The sequence below is a fragment of the Giraffa tippelskirchi genome, chromosome 7 (assembly GCF_054371585.1).
Source record: "Giraffa tippelskirchi isolate mGirTip1 chromosome 7, T2T-mGirTip1v1.2.pri, whole genome shotgun sequence".
Taxonomy (NCBI): domain Eukaryota; kingdom Metazoa; phylum Chordata; class Mammalia; order Artiodactyla; family Giraffidae; genus Giraffa; species Giraffa tippelskirchi.
This window is the reverse complement of record NC_137281.1, coordinates 74,323,747-74,342,099: the sequence shown is the minus strand read 5'-3', so window position 1 is coordinate 74,342,099 and position 18,353 is coordinate 74,323,747. Positions and strand designations below refer to the sequence as shown.

General features: G+C 41.9%; 1 protein-coding gene across 3 annotated transcripts in view; it reads right to left on the bottom strand.

Moving 5' to 3' along the window:
* The window catches only part of SV2C (synaptic vesicle glycoprotein 2C), a 275,854-nt gene that overhangs the window by 45,407 nt on the left and 212,094 nt on the right, over positions 1–18,353 (bottom strand). The window lies entirely within an intron of this gene.

Sequence of the window (18,353 nt, the reverse complement as noted above, 5' to 3'; positions counted from 1 at the left end):
CATTTCCAACTCCAGGGGATCTTCCCCACCCAGGGATCGAACCCAAATCTCTTATGTCTCCTGCATTGGCACGTGGATTCTTTAGCACTGTACACCTGCGATGTACACAAATGTCAAAATCCATAGAATGGGACGCTTAAGAAGAATATTTTTGTATGTAAATTATAACCTCAATTTAACAAAGAGTGGTCAGATGACAACAGCAGCAAGATTGCATTATCAGTAATGTACCAAAGCTCCTGGCATAGGACCAGATACTTTATAAATTAATCTGATTTGGAAGCATTCAAATTAGCATTATGTCAACTGGCTGCGTCCGAAGAGGCAACATTCCTTTTGCTATTCCCAGCAGAGGTGACCGACGGCCAGGCAGGGCTCATGTTCTGTGCTGAAGCTCCTTTCGTGCTTTTGGTCAAGCTCTCCTGGACACAGTTAACTCCTGCAAAGGAAATTCTAACCCCGGGGGCTGAGGAAGCTCGGGTCATTCCTCCATGGCAAAGGGACACTTCCTGAGGCTGCTGCCCTTCTGACAGTGACCACAATGCCTGGAATGGTCTCTGGCAGCCCACTAGATGAATCAAATGCCAGCTACAGCTTTGTTAATGAATCACTACACAGTCCAGAGTTACTGCTTCTTAGAAGTCAGACCACAGAAGGGACAGTTCTGATTTTGGTGACCTCAATGAGGACTTCACCTTGTACCATATCCCTCACAAATGCCTTACACACACACACACACACACACACACACACACACACACACACACACACACACACACACACAAAGCAAAGAGCATATTTCGCCCCAGAGGCAAGAATAACTGTAAAATTATTGAATAAAATTATATGTTAATTAATAAGATCAATAAATAAGTAGAGACCAAGAGATTTCTTTGGTTAACTCAGGGACTCCCAAAGCCTGGTGCCTATGGGACATCTGTGGAGGTTTCTAAACACCACGGATGTCTGGAGCTCGGTGCACTGTGAAGTCTGACAACCGGCCTGGATAACAAAGTGGAGGTGTGCTTTGAGGTAGATTAAGGGAGATTACAAATGGTTTTCAGAAGTCAGGCAGTCATTTTCATTTGGCATGAGGCAGGTTGAAGAAGGTCAAGTACAATTTTAGAGACTGACAAGCTTAGTACCAAGGAAAGGCTTGCTGGTCAAGTCTGTTTTATAAATGCCTTTGCCTTCTGAGGGCACAGCGAAGATGTGAACTGGCCAGTGTTGGTTAGTTTTATGAAGGTCTTGAAAAGATCAACACAGTGACATGTTTAAAGCGGGGCAAGGGGAGGGGCAGATTAAAAAAAGATTCAAGAGTGGGCAGGATTCTGGCCGGAAAATGAGTTTCTATGGAAACTGCTCTCCTTCTATTCGAATCTAGTTTGAACAGAGGCAAACCAAAGAGAATTTAAAAGAATACTTCTTGGGTTCTCTGATAGACTGACTTTATAAAGGTGACAAAGGAAGGAAAAGTTTCTGATGTTAAATCAGGACAGACATAAATCTCAGAGCTAAAATGCATCTCTTATCCATTCTAGGGTGTTCTAAGAAACCTTTGACTAGACGGAACTATAAACAAAGATATGGTTTTTCCAGTAGTCATGTATGGATGTGAGTTGGATCACACAGAAGGCAAAGCACTAAAGAATTGATGCTTTTGAATTGTGATGCTGGAGAAGACTTTTTAGAGTTTCTTAGACAGCAAGGAGATCAAACCAGTCAATCCTAAAGGAAGTCAGTTCTGAATACTCAATGACTGAATGCTGAAATGCTGGGCTGGATGAAGCACAAGCTGGAATCAAGACTGCCGGGAGAAATATCAATAACCTCAGATATGCAGATGACACCATGCTTACGGCAGAAAGCGAAGAAGAACTAAAGAGCCTCTTGATGAAAGTGAAAGAGGGGAGTGAAAAAGTTGGCTTAAAACTCAACACTCAGAAAACTAAGATCATGGCATCCGGTCCCATCACTTCATGGGAAATAGATGGGGAAACAGTGGAAACAGTGACTTTGTTTACCTGGGCTCCAAAATCACTGCAGATAGTGACTGTAGCCATGAAATTAAAAGACACTTGTTCCTTGGAAGAAAAGCTATGACCAACCTAGATGGCATATTAGAAAGCAGAGACATTACTTTGCCAACAAAGGTTTGTGTAGTCAAGGCTATGGTTTTTCCAGTGGTCATGTATGGGTGTGAGAGTTGGACTGTAAAGAAAGCTGAGCACCAAAGAATTGATGCTCTTGAACTGTGGTGTTGGAGAAGACTCTTGAGAGTACCTTGGACTGGCAGGAGATCCAACCAGTCCATCTTAAAGGAGATCAGTCCTGGGTGTTCATTGGAAGGACTGATGTTGAAGCTGAAACTCCAATATTTTGGGTACCTGATGCGAAGAACTAACTCATTGGAAAAGACCCTGATGCTGGGAAGGATTGGAGGCGGGAGGAGAAGGGGATCACAGAGGATGAGATGGTTGGATGGCATCACTGACTCGATGGACATGAGTTTGAGTAACCTCCAGGAGTTGGTGATGGACAGGGAAGCCTGGCATGCTGCAGTCCATGGGGTGGCAAAGAGTTGGACAAGACTGAGTGACTGAACTGAAGTGAACTGATTCTGAAGCTCCAATACTTTGGACACCTGATGCGAAGCACTGACTCACTGGAAAAGACCCTGATGCTGGGAAAGACTGAAGGCAGGAGGAAAAGGGGATGACAGAGAACAAGATGGTTGGATGGCATTACCGATTCAATGGACTTGAGTTTGAGAAAACTCTGGAAGATAGTGAAAAACAGAGGAGCCTGGTGTGCTGCAGTTCATGGGGTTGCAAAGAGTCAGACATGACTAAACAACAGCAAAAAAAAATCCCCCAAAAAACAAAATGGTGGACTGTGATTAACCCTAACCAACACTGGGGGGCACCCTGGGTTCACAGGATGCAGAGATGTGGTGAGATGAGGTGCTCTTAAAAGCCTTTTTCCTGCTGATTTTCACCTGCAAGTTTGAGTGGAAACTGTTATCAGACACATTCCTGTCCTAAAAGCTAAGGCCACGAAAGCTGTTGTGCCTTTTCTTTCCTGCAGGGTTCTCCTTCATGTGCATTCTAAGTCAACTGCTGCATTCTTAAATTTGACCTGGCAAGATATCTATCTGGTGGGATAAATACATAGATTAGAAAGGTAGCGTGCCCTCCAGCTCCGAGGGCCAAAGACCTGGCCAGGGGCGGTAGAAGCACAAAGCAGCCTCAGTGAGGGTTAGAATAGGAGATGGAGCCCTTCAGGGCTGGAGATGAGTATTGTTTAAAGTGGCCCTTGCCCACTATTTCATAAAAGTGAAGTGAAGTGAGTCGCTTAGTCGTGTCTGACTCTTTGCAACCCCATGGACTATACAGTCTATGGAATTCTCCAGGCCAGAGTACTGGAGTGGGTAGCCTTTCCCTTCTCCAGGGGATCTTCTGAACCCAGGGATCAAACCCAGGTCTCCCGCATTGCGGGTAGATACTTTACCAGCTGAGCTACAAGGGAAGCCCAAGAATACTGGAGTGGGTAGCCTATCCCTCTCCAGCAGATCTTCCCGGCCCAGAAATCGAACCGGAGTCTCCTGCATTGCAGGTAGATTCTTTACCAATTGAGCTATCAGGGAAGCTGGATTTCATAAAAGATCCAGCGTATATTCTGCACCCTCACCTCTTCGTTAGGTTCCGAGTTTTTAAAAAGGGATCAGGAAAAACCTGAGAGTGGACTTGGTATCTGTTAGGAGCTGAAGTGAGCCAACCCCTCCTCTGTTGGCCCAGGGCTCAGCAGACCCCCAGGGATGAGCTGGGGTGAAGGTGCTAATGAATTTCACTGGGCGAGGGGGTTTGGTTTTAATGGGCACAGCATGGTGCTGTCAATGGAAAGGTTATTTGAAACCAATCCACAATCTTGGATGTAGATAGACAGAGTTCAATAGAGCAAAGGAATGCCTCCTTAGACACAGACCCAAGCTGGGACAGTGGGGCCTGAGGGCAACTCTGGAGTCACAGTAAAGAAGGAAGTGTGAGTCTGTGAGGACTCATGTGAGAAAAGAACTCTAAAATATGGGCCAATAGAGACACAGAGAACAAATATATGGATAGCAAGAGGGGAAAGGGCAGGGAGAGGAACTAGGAGACTGGGATCGACACACACACACTAGTGATACTATGTGTAAAACAGGTAACTAATGAGAACCTACTGTATCGCACAGGGAACTCTAGTTAATGCACTACAGTGACCTGAATGGGAAGGAAGTTCAAAAGGAAGGGGATGTATGTATAAGTATGGTTGATTCACTTTGCTCTACAGCAGAAACTAACACATTATAAAGCAACTATACTCCAACAAAAATTAATTTAAAAATAATAAATGCAAAAAGTAAAACTGAAGTCAGGGCTGAGGGAAAGAAACAACATGGACAGGCTGGGGCAGACGACAGGGTTGGCACATAGGACAAACGGACCACCTGAGAAGATGTTCTTAAGACCCACTGGTCTGGTATCCAAATCACTTGATATAATAATCATAACCAAAGAACAGCAAAATACACTCATGAATCTTTGCCTGGGAAAACAGAGACTAAACAGAAAAGACTGAGCTAGAAACATTTCTTAAGAGTTAAAGCTTCAGTCAGTTTAGTTGCTTAGTCACGTCTGATTCTTTGCCACCCCATGGACTGCAGTACGCCAGGCCTCCCTGTCCATCACCAACACCTGGAGCTTACTCAAACTCATGTCCATTGAGTCAGTGATGCCATCCAACCATCTTATCCTCTGTCGTCCCCTTCTCCTCTTGCCTTCAGTCTTTCCCAGCATCAGGGTCTTTTCAAATGAGTCAGCAATTCGCATCAGGTGCCCAAAGTATTGGAGTTTCAGCTTCAGCATCAGTACTACCAATGACTATTCAGGACCGATTTCCTTTAAGATTGATTTGATCTCTTGCCATCCAATGGACTCTCAAGAGTCTTCTCCAACACCACAGTTCAAAAGCATCAATTCTTTGGCACTCAGCTTTCTTTATAGTCCAACTCTCACATCCATACAGGACTGACTACTGGAAAAACCATAGCTTTGATTAGATGGACCTTTGTTGGCAAAGTAATGTCTCTACTTTTTACTATACTGTCTAGGTTGGTCAAAGCTTTTCTTCCAAGGAACAAACATCTTTTAATTTCATGGCTGAAGTCACCATCTGCAGTGATTTATAGCCCCTCAAAATAAAGTCTCTCACTGTTTCCATGGTTTCCCCATCTATTTGCCATGAAGTGATGGGACCAGATGCCATGATCTTAGTTTTCTGAATGTTGAGTTTTAAGCCAACTTTTTCACTCTTCACTCTCCTCTTTCACTTTCATCAAGAGGCTCTTTAGTTCTTCTTCACTTTCTGCCATAAGGGTGCTGTCATCTGCATATCTCAGGTTATTGATATTTCTCCCGGCAATTTTGATTCCAGCTTGTGCTTCATCCAGCCTGGCATTTCACATGATGTACTCTGCATATAAGTTAAATAAGCAGGGTGACAATATACAGCCTTGATGTACTCCTTTCCTGATTTGGAACCAGTCTGTTTTTCCATGTCCAGTTTTAACTGTTGCTTCTTGAACTGCATACAGATTTCTCAGAAGGTAGGTAAGGTGATCTGGCATTCCCTCTCTTTAAGAATTTTCCACAGTTTCCACACAGTCAAAGGCTATGGAGTAGTCAATAAAGCAAAAGTAGACGTGTTTCTGGAGTGCTCTTGCTTTTTTGATGATCCAGCAGATGCTGGCAATTTGATCTCTGGTTCCTCTGCCTTTTCTAAAACCAGCTTGAACATCTGCAAGTTCATGGTTCGTGTACTGTTGGAGCCTGGCTTGGAGACTTTTGAGCATTAATTGCTACCTTGTAAGATGAGTACAACTGTGCAGTAGTTTGAGCATTCTTTGGCATTGCCTTTCTTTGGAATTGGAATGAAAACTGACCTTTTCCAGTCCTGTGGCCAATGCTGAGTTTTCCAAATTTGCTAGCGTATCAAGTGCAGCACTTTCACAGCGTCATCTTTCAGGATTTGAAATAGCTCAACTGGAATTCCATCACCTCCACTAGCTTTGTTCATAGTGATGCTTCCTAAGGCCCACTTGACTTCACATTCCAGGATGTCTGGCTGTAGGTGAGTGATCACATCATCGTGATTATCTGGGTCATGAAGATCTTTTTTGTATAGCTCTTCTGTGTATTCTTGCCACCTCTTCTTAATATCTTCTGCTTCTGTTAGGTCCATACCATTTCTGTCCTTTATTGTGCCCATCTTTGTGTGATATGTTCCCTTGGTATCTCTAATTTTCTTGAAGAGATCTCTAGTCCTTCCCATTTTATTGCTTTCCTCTACTTCTTTACATTGATCACTAAGGAAGGCTTTCTTATCTCTCCTTGCTATTCTTTGGAACTCTGCATTCAGATGGGAATATCTTTCCTTTTCTCCTTTTCCTTTAGCTTCTCTTCTCTTCTCAGCTATTTGTAAGGCCTCCTCAGTCAACCATTTTGCCTTTTTGCATTTCTTTTTCTTGGGGATGGTCTTGATCCCTGCCTCCTGTACAATGTCACGAACCTCCGTCCATAGTTCTTCAGGCACTCTGTCTATCAGATCTAATCCCGTGAATCTATTTGTCACTTCCACTGTATAATCATAAGGGATTTGATTTAGGTCATACCTGAATGGTCTAGTGATTTTCCCTACTTTCTTCAATTTAAGCCTGAATTTGTCAATAAGGAGTTCATGATCTGAGTCACAGTCAGCTCTTGGTCTTGTTTTTGCTGACTATATAGAGTTTGTCCATCTTTGGCTGCAAAGAATATAATCAATCTGATTTTGGTATTGACCATTTGGTGATGTCCATTTGTAGAGTCTTCTCTTGTGTTGTTTGAAGATGGTATTTGCTATGACCAGTGTGGTCTCTTGGCAAAACTCTGTTAACCTTTGCCCTGCCTCATTTTGTATGCCAAGGCCAAATTTGCCTGTTATTTCAGGGATCTCTTGTCTTCCTACTTTTGCATTCTAGTCTCCTATAATAAAAAGGACGTCTTTTGGGGGTGTTAGTTCTAGAAGGTCTTCAGAGAACTGTTCAGCTTCTTCAGGGTTATAGACTTGGATTACTAGAGTTATAGTATTATGGTTCTGATCATTCCCAGCAGGAGAAAGGCTTTCTGGTATCTGAAAAAAAATCTTCGGTCACCTTGCTATATTAGAAATTAGTAACCAGAACCATAGACCTTAAAAGTAGCCTTGAATGATAATAAGAGTGATTATTAGTATTATACTGCATCTCTTTTTCCTCTTTCCACGGGCTAGGGAAAAGCTGGAAATCTTTGTTTAGCAGAGAAATTTCTGACAGTGAATATTACAAATTGTAGACAAAATCCAATGGGCAGGGGGAGGGGATGCTTACAAAGTAAGTAAAAATCTACCTTGAGAGTCTCATTTGTCTGGTATGATCTTGAACAGGGTAGATTTGATTCAAAAGGATACTTCTGATCATTTTTCTTTATCGTCAAAGAGCATTTACTGTTATTTCCTGGTTACAAAAACATTTGCTTAAGTTGCAAATGCAAGCAATTCACAATGCAATGTAAAAGAAAGCACATCACCCCAAGTCTCATTACCCAGAGATAAACATAATTAACATTTTGGATTTAAGTAGAAGCTTCACTCACTAAGGGTTTTGAACTATGAATCTTGGTTTACAACATGTTGGGGACTATGTGTGTATTTCACACAATATTCGGCCACATCTGCATCAGTCATGGCCCCTGTTAAAAAGGAGACAACAGGACTAAAATGGAGTCACTTGTGCTAAGCCCATGTTACCAAACCAAACTATCTAACCTAATAGCAGTTTCAACCTTCTCCAGGAATATAATCTAAACCGGTCAGCCTGGAATTTCCTGGTCAGCACTAGTGAGGTAAGGCCTAAAGACCCCTTCCATCTCCCAGAGGGTGACCTAAGCCTGAAACGATCCACTCTTTGCTGGAAATTTCCCTTTTCTGCCCTCTTTCTGTTTATAAAAACCTTCCCTATTTTGCAGCCTGGTGGAGTTCCTTCCTATGGACTTGATGGGGTGCTGCTCAACTTACGAATCTTTTAAAAAAGGCAATTAGATCTTCAAGTTCACTTGGTCGAATTTTTGTCATTTAAGTTAAATCCTACGTACTGGAAAATTTCCATAGAAAACAGGTAGTTCATAAGGGCTGGGAGAGTGAGATCATTGTAAGGCTAAATACAGAGGTTGGAGTAATGCCTATGTTAATATCGTGCTCCAACTGGGTTTTCAGAACTTGCTTACACCAAATCTCTCAGGCATAAAAGAGAAAGGGTTGCCGTATTAATGCTATTATTCTGCCACACTGGCTGGCGAGAATTGTAGATGCGTAACGTTTCCACTTCCTGCCATGTCCGATGAAGAAAGCAATTCAGATTAAACAACAACAACAACCAACCAATGGGAATAGTCTGCAGAAGATTTTCATCTTACACTGGAAGGTTAAGTTATTTTTCCCCTTATAATATGTGGGGCTGTTTCTAAACTCAGTTATGCCTGTGCGTGTGGGCTCAGTCGCTCAGTCATGTCTGACTCTTTGCAACCCCAGGACCGAAGCCTGCCAGGCTCCTCTGACCAGGATTCTCCAGGCAAGAATACTGGAGTGGGTTGCCTTGTTCCTCTGGGGGATCTTCCTGACCCAGGGATCTAACCTGCGTCTCTAAAGTCTCCTGCATTGGCAGGCAGGTTCTTTACCACTAGCGCCACCTGGGAAGCCCCAAATTATACCTGTAGGTAAAGCTTAAAGATTTCAACTTGGTGATTAAGGATCCTGATATCAATTCCAATGGAGGGAAGGGTGTTTCCTCACGCATCCACATATATTTAATTCTCAGATACCATCTGTGTGCTTTACAATTTAATTCAATTCTGAATCTATCTGCTTGGAGAGAGCATCAGATTCCACAGGTTAAGGGTTCAGCCCCACTAGACTGCCCTCCACCCCCCACCCCCAACCTCAGAGGCCAAACTCAAGCCCAAGTTGTTGTCCTCCCTATCTGACCAATTAGCTAAAGATTGGAGGACCCCCCTCCTTGGGTTCGAATAATTTAGAGTGGCTCTCAGAAGTCAGGAGAATATTCTATTCACCAGCTTGCCAGTTGACCATAAAAGACAGAACTCAGGAGCTATTAGGCAGAAGAGATGCATAGGGCAGGGTGTGGGGAGGGGAAGGGCTCAGTTTCCACACTCTCTCCCAGCCCGCCACTCTCCCAAAATCTCCATGTGTTCACCAACCCAAAGCTCCCCAAACCCTAACTTTCTTGAGTTTTTAATGGAAACTATTACGTAAGCATGATTAAGTCATTGGCCATTAGTGATAGAACGCAATCGCAAGCCCCCTTCTCTCCCCTAGAGGACAGAAATTTCCAATCACAAGTTGGCTTTACCCATCCTTAGATGCTGTCCAGTCACCTCACAAATACAACAAAAGACAGCTTTATCACTCTCTTAAGAAATATCAAGGGTTTTAAGAACTTGGGGCCTGGAACAGGGTTAGAGGCCAAATATATATATATTTCTCATTCTAAATCACAATATCACAGTGATAGTAACTAGCATTCATTTCACAAAGATAAAATCCTCATGGTTAGAAGAGTAAGGTTTTGGGTGGCTGAAAGGAGATGTGGTGGGGAAAGGACGAAACAGTCCTAGAGATATACAACTCTGCGTGTGGATGCCTGCCATTCACTCCCTCCCAGGGAATCCGAGATAAATGTGCAACTGAACTCTATGCTCATCGAATCTCCCATATTTCTAAATTGATATTTACATTTTCACCATAGCTCCGCATATATCTAATGCCAAGGGTAAATTTTCTGGCATACTGTAAATAACAGCAATGTGAAATAAAACCATGATATCATTCCTACAATCGAAGCCAATGGAATCTAAATACCACAACAATTTGGAGCCGTCAACAGTTGCTTAATAACCACAAGGACAAACTCTGGATTGAAAGGAAAATTTACATGATCTCCTTTTCTCCTTGAACTTGAAATTCCATTCCACTTTTCCCACGGGATTCCAACCTAATGTAAGTACATTGTTATGCATGAATCATGTGGTTATGATTTTATTGATCAGTCTATTGATATACATATACTTCTCTGCAACAAAGACATGTTCTAAATTGAAAATGTCAAATAGCATTGTGTGTTTGCAACTCTCTAAGTGATCAAAAATATCACATTGACTTAGCTATTGTTACAATTATTACACATTTGATCAATATAACAAAATGAACCAGTTTGTAAATTTCTGACAGCTTTTAAACTGAAAAACAAAGTTTTACTGGAAGCATACCTTTTACTAACATGAAATGGAAGGTTTTTCCCCTCCAAACTGGTTCATGTATCCCTGGATGAAAATTATGGCTAAAATGAGACTGTGCTGTGTGCTTAGTCACTCAGTTATGTCCGGCTCTTTGCGACCCCATGAAGTGTAGCAGGTTCCTCTGTCCACGGGATTCTCCAGGCAAGGATACTGGAGTGTGTTGCCATGCCTTCCTCCAGGGTATTCTCCCAACCCAGGGACTGAACCTAGGTCTCTCGCATTGCAAGCAGATCATTTACCATCTGGGCTACCAGGGAAGCCCAGTCTATCATTAATTTTTTTTCATATAAATAAGTAAATGTGAATGGAGAGAGTTTTACTTACAGCTCCATCGTTCAATTCTGTGAATTCTGAGCTTTCTTATCTATCATCAGACATTGTTAATGATCTACTAGCTTACTTGGTTAGAGTCTTCAATTTTGTTAAAAGCAAAAAATTAAAACAATCTGACTGCAAAAAAAAATGTATTATGTACTCATTAGAGTCACTTTCTCACCTTACACTAAGAGATTACCCGCTGAAGATGCTAGCAAGTACTACTCATCTCTTGTAGAGCAGGAGAAGGGTGTGTTCTTGGGTAGATCAATTTAGGGAAAGGTTGCTTATGGAAGTAGAGCTTCTGAAAACTATCAGCATAACTCCACCTTGGAGAGCGAGTTTACATACCCTAGCAAAAGACCAAAAGGCTCTGGAGTTAGCCTGGAAACAGTCCTAATTCTACTACCTCAGTGACCTGAAGCAAGGCACACACACCTCCTGAACCTCAGTTTTCTCTAATGCTAAAAAACCCAAAACTAAAACAACCCCCCACCCCCCAACAACCTTCAGGATATCTGGAAGCTTGAATGAGGTAATAGAAGTAAAAAAGCTTTGAAAATTGTAAAATTTCAAGTCAGTGTTAGATACTGTGGTTTTCATTACTATTTTTGATACCAATGGTCCAAGGGTAACAACCAAGACCAGGACTCAAGTCCACAAGTGATGCCAATCCCTGGAATCCTTGTTAATAAATTCAAAACATTAGTCTCCTGAACCTCCAATGATAAAATAACGAACACATACAAGGCTAGTTCAACCACTGGGTAGTGTTGGTTCTCAAGTGTGGTCTCTGAACCACCGGCCTGGACACCACCCGAGAACTTGATCGGGGCACATTCTCTGGCTCCACTCAGATCGACAGAATCAGAATCTCTGGGAGTGGGACTCCGCACCCTGCATTTTAACAAGCCCTTCAAGTGACTCTGTTACATGCCACAGTCTGAGGACAGTGCTGTTCAGGATGCTTTCAGTATGCGAACCGGACTCGATTTCCCCAGAATAACGGCTGGTGGAAGAACACAGGAGGAAGCACTGAATGAGAATTAGTTCTGTATCGACATTCCAGCGAACTCCCCCAGAGGTGGCAAGTGCTCTTTCAGTTTACAGATGGTGCATACACAGCAATAGGTCTGCAGTTGGTCGGGGTAAACAAGAGGATGCATGGAAGGGGCTGTAGGGTCCACTCAGTTGTTCTCAGAGTGTAACCTGAGAGCTCCTATGATACACGGGCTAATGACTGCTCCTCTTATGGGCAAGAACAAGAAATCCTTTTCGCTTTTGCTGTTTTTTCCAAGTGGACACATAGCTCCTTTCCCCCAGTACAATCTATTGAATGCATTTAGAAAGCAAGTGGAAAGGAGTGGTTCAGAAATACTAGATGTCAACGGGGTCTTGATGCTGTTTCCATAGGACGCCAAAGGAAATAAAGTAAAACAGCAGCCACAGCACTAAGTCAGTGAATCTAAGCAGCAAGGTTTCGATTACAGCTTCTCTGACAGGATGACTTTAATGTAGTCTTTTAAAATATAAAGAGTTTTTGGTTAACAACATGGGTAAGAAGTAAAAATCAAATTTTTGTTATCGTATTTCTAACCTAAGTTGGGACTTATCTTGGTCAAATATGAAGAAAAGCAGGAGCTGAAACACACAAAACAAACAAACAAAAAGTCAAAATAACCGAGTGGAGAGTGAGGCAAAGATTGGACATTTGTTGAATGGATAAAGAAGAGGTGGTACATACATACAATGGAATATTACTCAGCCATAAAAAGAACAAAATAATGCCATTTGCAGCAACATGGATGGACCCAGAGATTATCATAGTAAGGGAAGCAAGTCAGACAGAGGAAGACAGATATCATATGATATCACTTACATGTGGTATCTAAAAAAGATACAAATGAGCTTATTTACAAAACAGAAGTAGATCCACAGACATAGAAAGCAAACTTATGGTTACCAAAGGGAATAGTGGGAGTAGCAGAGGGGAGAGATAAATTAGGAGTTTGGGATTAACATATACAAACTACTGTATATAAAACAGATAACCAACAAGGACCCAGGGAACTATACTCAATTTTTTGTAATAATCTGTAAGAGAAAAGACTGAAAAAGATTGCATGTGTGTGTGTGCATGTATGTATCTGAATCTTGTACTGTACACCTGAACTAATAATGAAAAAAATTCGAGCATCTGTTGACATTTCTTTACCAAAGAAGTAACCTTGGAAACATGGGGACACAAAGAAGAATTACAGTCACCAACCACTTATTTTCACACCTGATTTCTGCTTTCCCGAGGAAGCGAATTTGGAAGACTGAAAGATCCCTCCACAAACCAAGCATCCTGAACAGAATGTTTCAGTTGTGGAGCTGAGACCACAGTGGCCCATGGAGGGTTAACACTGAGTGGATACCATTGAAAAAAAATCTCATCACGAGAACTGCGGCACAGAATTAAGCTGCTGTCTGGCTGACTGAGCTGAGACTGGGGAGATTTATACACCCCGTGGCTCTGCGGAGGCTTCGATCGGGTCTGGCTCAGAGCTGCCCCTGACACTGCGCAGAAGCACAGCCGTGCGCGTCAGCCACACACCCACCTGTCACTTCATGACCGCGGAGTGAGGCAGTGATGTCCTGTCCCTGCCACGGCTCTACCATGTTGAGAGAAATCTGAACAGACACACATTTTAAAAACCCAAAAATATATTTCCAGTGTATTTTTTAAGCTATAAACTAGTCATTTTACTAAACTAATAAAAGCAGTTGCTGGTATTAATACAATTATTCAAAAGCCTCAGATTATGTTAAAATACACCTCAGGGGTACATACTTTTCCAGCGCCAACGTTGAATAGTCAGTGAATAATGGGATACCATAATGCATCTTTTCAGTTTACTTCTCATGGTGCTTTTATTTTTTTTTTTTAGTTTTGTGAATATGAGGGCAAGGTAAAATTTATAAAAGCTTTGCATCTGGCATAGGATAGTTCTTGTTTGTGTGAGTGCATTAAAAAATAACAATGAACTCCAGAGGAAACAAAATCTACCAGTGCTTCCAACCTAATGGTTTTATAAGCTTGGAACAGCTGTTAACTGCTCCATTGGCTTTGGATCATAATAAATGGTAGAAGCCAGCTTGCAGATTGCAGTTGGTGGTTTCATTTGGGTCCTTAAAGAGAGCCTATCCAAGTCCTTTATTCCTGTGTCTTTAGAGCTGGTCTAGAATTTAAGTTTAATTGTTGCTGTTCGGTTGCTCAGCCATGTCCGATTCTTTACGACCCCATGGTCTGAATAGTGATATCACTATTTTTAAAAAGTAGAATGCTGTGTTCTCTGGGTGGACCAGCTGCAGTCACAGCATCACCACACTTTTGCTCTAAAACCTGTTCTTTCCTCTCAGCACACAGCTTCTGGTGAATGCCTCTTCGTTCGGTCATTCAACGATTATTTACCATACATTTACTACGTGCAGGGCACTGAGCTGGAAAGGTGGCTGCTCTTAATGGGCTTCATTGTGTCTTTCCCAGATTCACAGGTTGAAGTGCTACTACCCAGTACCTCAGAATGTGTCAGCATTTAGAGAAAGGGCTTTTAAGTAAGTGATTAAGTAAAAAAAAAAAAAAAATGGGGTTATTAGAGTGGGCCCTAATCTGACTGGTGCCCTCAGAAGAAAAGGAGATTCAGACATAGTACAGAGGGTGGACACAGCAACACGGCAGCCATCTACAAGCTGAGGAGGGAGGACTCAGAAGGAACCAAACCTGCCAATATCTTGAACTCAAAGGACTTTTAGCTTCCATAATTGTGAAAAAATAAATTTCTGTTATGCAAGGCACTCAGTCAGTGGTGTTTTTCTATGGCAGCCGGAGAAAATGGATACAACTGCCTTTCGTACAAGTCTGCTCTTCATCTGAACGACTGCAGATGATCATTTGACAACAGAGGAGTGGGGAAGGCAAAAGCACACAAAGACGTGTTTCTTCCCTTAAAAGTATTACCGGCGCTGCAGCATTTTGAAGGCACACAGGACATGCATGTAACTTTGCCATCAGTAGCTCTGCACCAAGAACTCTCCAGGCTTTGGGCAATTAACTTTCCACCTTCAATCTGGCTTTGCGTTTCCGGGTACACAATCATGATCATCAAATGCCCCACCAGGTGGGGAGGGACGGGCTGAGATCTGCCTTGAATTTCATGCTTTGCTATCTACTTATTTATAAAGTACCAACATGCAAGTAGTCTTTGATTTTCAAATTGAATCTTAGAAGCTAATGATAACAGCATTGTGAGGACTTTGGGTGGTTTGTTTTCAGTTTTAATGCAAAAAGAAAACTATTTCTGGTCCACTTTTTCTTTTTTTTACAAATTCTGACTGAAATTCTAAATTCAAGTGTACATATTGACTGCTTCTCAATAGATGGTTACAATCAACCTAGCTCCCAGATGCTGTTACTGTCTTCCCCTTGGTATGGAGCAATTTTTTTTCTGTCACTTTCTGCATGTAGGCATGCAGTAACTGGAGAAAGCAACAGGCTAATCTGAAATGAGCACACAGATAGTAAATAATAACTTCACAGGAGAAAATGAGCTGTACTCAGAAAAAGTTACTTTTTTTGCTATTTCTCTTCCACAGTTCACAGTACCCACTTCTATCTCTAGATGCGAAAAGGAGCAGTGGTGTTAATTGAGTGAGAATTACAGATTGATAAGGAGTGAACATGGCAAGTGAATAATGAACCTACAAATAATCACCTCATATGAGCTGGTGAAGGACAGGGAAGCCTGGTTTGCTGTGGTCCACGGGGTCGTAAGGAGTCGGACACGACTGAGGGACTGAACAACGATAAATGCCACGGGAAAACATGACTCCATTACAATGTTTACCTGCAAAATTTTAGGTCACATCTCTTGCACAAGGCAGGTGCAACATAAGATACAATTGTTTTGATCTTGCTATTTCTTCTTATCTTTAGCATTTTCTTAGGTCATTCAGCACTCTGATTATTAGAGCATCCTTTTTCAAGGTGCATCAATATCATTGGCCTCTGTCTTACCAATAAGGACACAAGGACAATGATGCTTAAAAGATCCTGAGCTAATTTGTCAGGTCTGGTCCTTCAATTTCCATTCTGCAAATATGACTGGTGTCAACACCCTCTCAGCGAATCCATCATTTCTAATTATTCAAAGGAAAAGTAAGGACGGCATTTGACTCTTTGAGAGTCACCCAAGTCACCCTCACTTGACCACCCTTACCTTCCATCCATGAGTCCTAATTCTGTATGTGTTTCACCAACTCAGGCTCCATTTTGCTGGCACAAGAAGGTGGTGATAGGGTGAAAAATACAAGTGTTCATCCGTGTTCGTGTGTGTGTATATATGCTGGAGTGGGAAGGGGATGCTGGGTTTGAGAGTCTATGGGGAGAAGGGAGCAGAACCACCATGTCTTGCTTAGTTGAGTCTAAACTGGGTCAATACCAAGTACTTCAAAGCACTCCTTACCCCCTTCCCTTCTGTTCTGGTTTTCTAAGAAACATGTTCCTCCTGCAGTCTGCAAGTCTTCCCACTCTGCCACAACTGCAAGTAAGGTGCAGAAGAAAGGTAAGTGGTGTGTGTTTGTGTGTGTATGTGACTGTGTGTATGTTCTGCTGTCTCTGATTCTTGGAGCATGCACCCAGAACAAGTCAGACAGATTTTTCTCCTGAAAAGGACTGAACTTGACCAGTTGTTTTGACAGCCTGTAGCAACTGAAAAAATATGTCTAGCTGCCTGTCAGAGTGAGGTAGTCAACAATAAATAAGATAGTCCCCTGGGTAGGAGGAACACAAGTCTCACTTAACTCTGATGGTACAAATCAACAATTATCTAAGACAGACATTTTTATTACTGATGGTCATTTTTCTATTTAGGTTGATACTAGGAAATTTTGACTTGTCTCTTGGTTTCCAGTAATTTGGGCAAAGAAAACTAGAGGCCTTATAATGTGACAAAAGTGAAGGAATATTCAGGGAAATAGAAAGGCTTAGGTTCGCACTGGGGTCTTAAGTATAAATAAAAGGAATTGTTTGTTTTTTTTCTTGTGCAGTTATCCTCCAAACATGCAGGAGCCCTTGGGATTCAATCATGGAGTCAAGAACTTGAAATTTGCTGTTGGTACTGGTCAGAGTGAAAGCAAACTTAAAAGATAAATATGAGCTCAGAGTGTAAGCAAACTTAAAAGATAAACATATGGCCTTGAAAATTCCCCAACCACAATCTCTATTTGCTGGAAAATATCCTTTTACATTTTACGTGTACATTTTATCTTAAACACACTCTTATCGCTCCACTCTTCCCGCCTCCCCACCCCCACCTTGCCTAGTGGATGGAACCAGAGTCTTTTTTTCAGTTTTTATTGCACTCTTTTAGTGAGCCTTTTAGCAAATTGTCTTCTTTGATTAATCACACCTCTCTTCCTAGCTCCAATACTTCCATCCTTTAAGTATCCTTAGATCAGATGCCCATAAATCACACAACGCCCCAAGCCAGCTACGAATCACTCACAGTTTCAATTAGCATACAGATTTAACTGCTGTCATTAATAGGGACTGCAGTAACTAGAAGGACCACAGCTGACCCAACACTTAAGATTGGGTTATGGCCCTAGAACCCTGTCTACTCACAACACTCACAATATCTATTATTTTTAACTCAGGGATGCCAGGGAAATTCTAAAAAAAACAAAAAAAACCTGCTGAACTTAGGTTTTTCTGAAAGTCTCTGTTGACTTCCATTGAAACAGTCTCTTGGTTACTAACTTTAATAGCTTTTCTTAGCTCTCATCTGCTTTGATTCTCTGGAACATTCAACACAGATGACTCAGTATCCTGCATGAACCAAACTCTTCAGTCATTGCCTAGTCACCACACCATCCCAGTTCCCTGTTCACACTCCGGCTGCTCTAACAGAGTGGTCCTTTGCCACCACGGTTTGGCCATTCAGCTAATTCACTCATAATTAATTTATTTATTCCACAAACATGCACTGAGGACCAGACACTGGAGAATCAACAATGAGAGCTTCCTGACTACGTGGAATTTATAAATTAGTGGGAAATGCAAAAATAAATACATAGATAGGAATTAGAACTTAGTACAACAGACTGCAGATGGAAGCCACACAGGGTGCTCTCAGAGTGTTCAGTTGAGGGGACCTAATCTAACCTGTGCATACCAGGGAAGGCTTCCTGGAAAACTGGACAGAAAAGTTGAGTCCTAAAGAAACATACAAATTCTTGTCAGGAAAAGGATGCATGCAAAGTCAGTGTTTAGACACTGGATCTCTTCCTTACATGAACTCTCCATGAGTGTGTTTACTTTGTGTCTATATACCTTACCCATCCCAATAGACGTATACTGTCCAAAATGGTAGCCTCTAGCCACATGTAGCCATCAAGTCCTTGAAACACTGCTAGCGTGACTGGGGAACTGAAAGAGGAGTTTTTTAATTTATTTAAATTAAACAAAACTGATGCTTGATTATTAGAAAATAAGTATGTTTGGAACAACTTGGGTGTGAGTCTATTTCAACTGCAAACTTCATGAAATCTAAATACCAAGCAAGCATT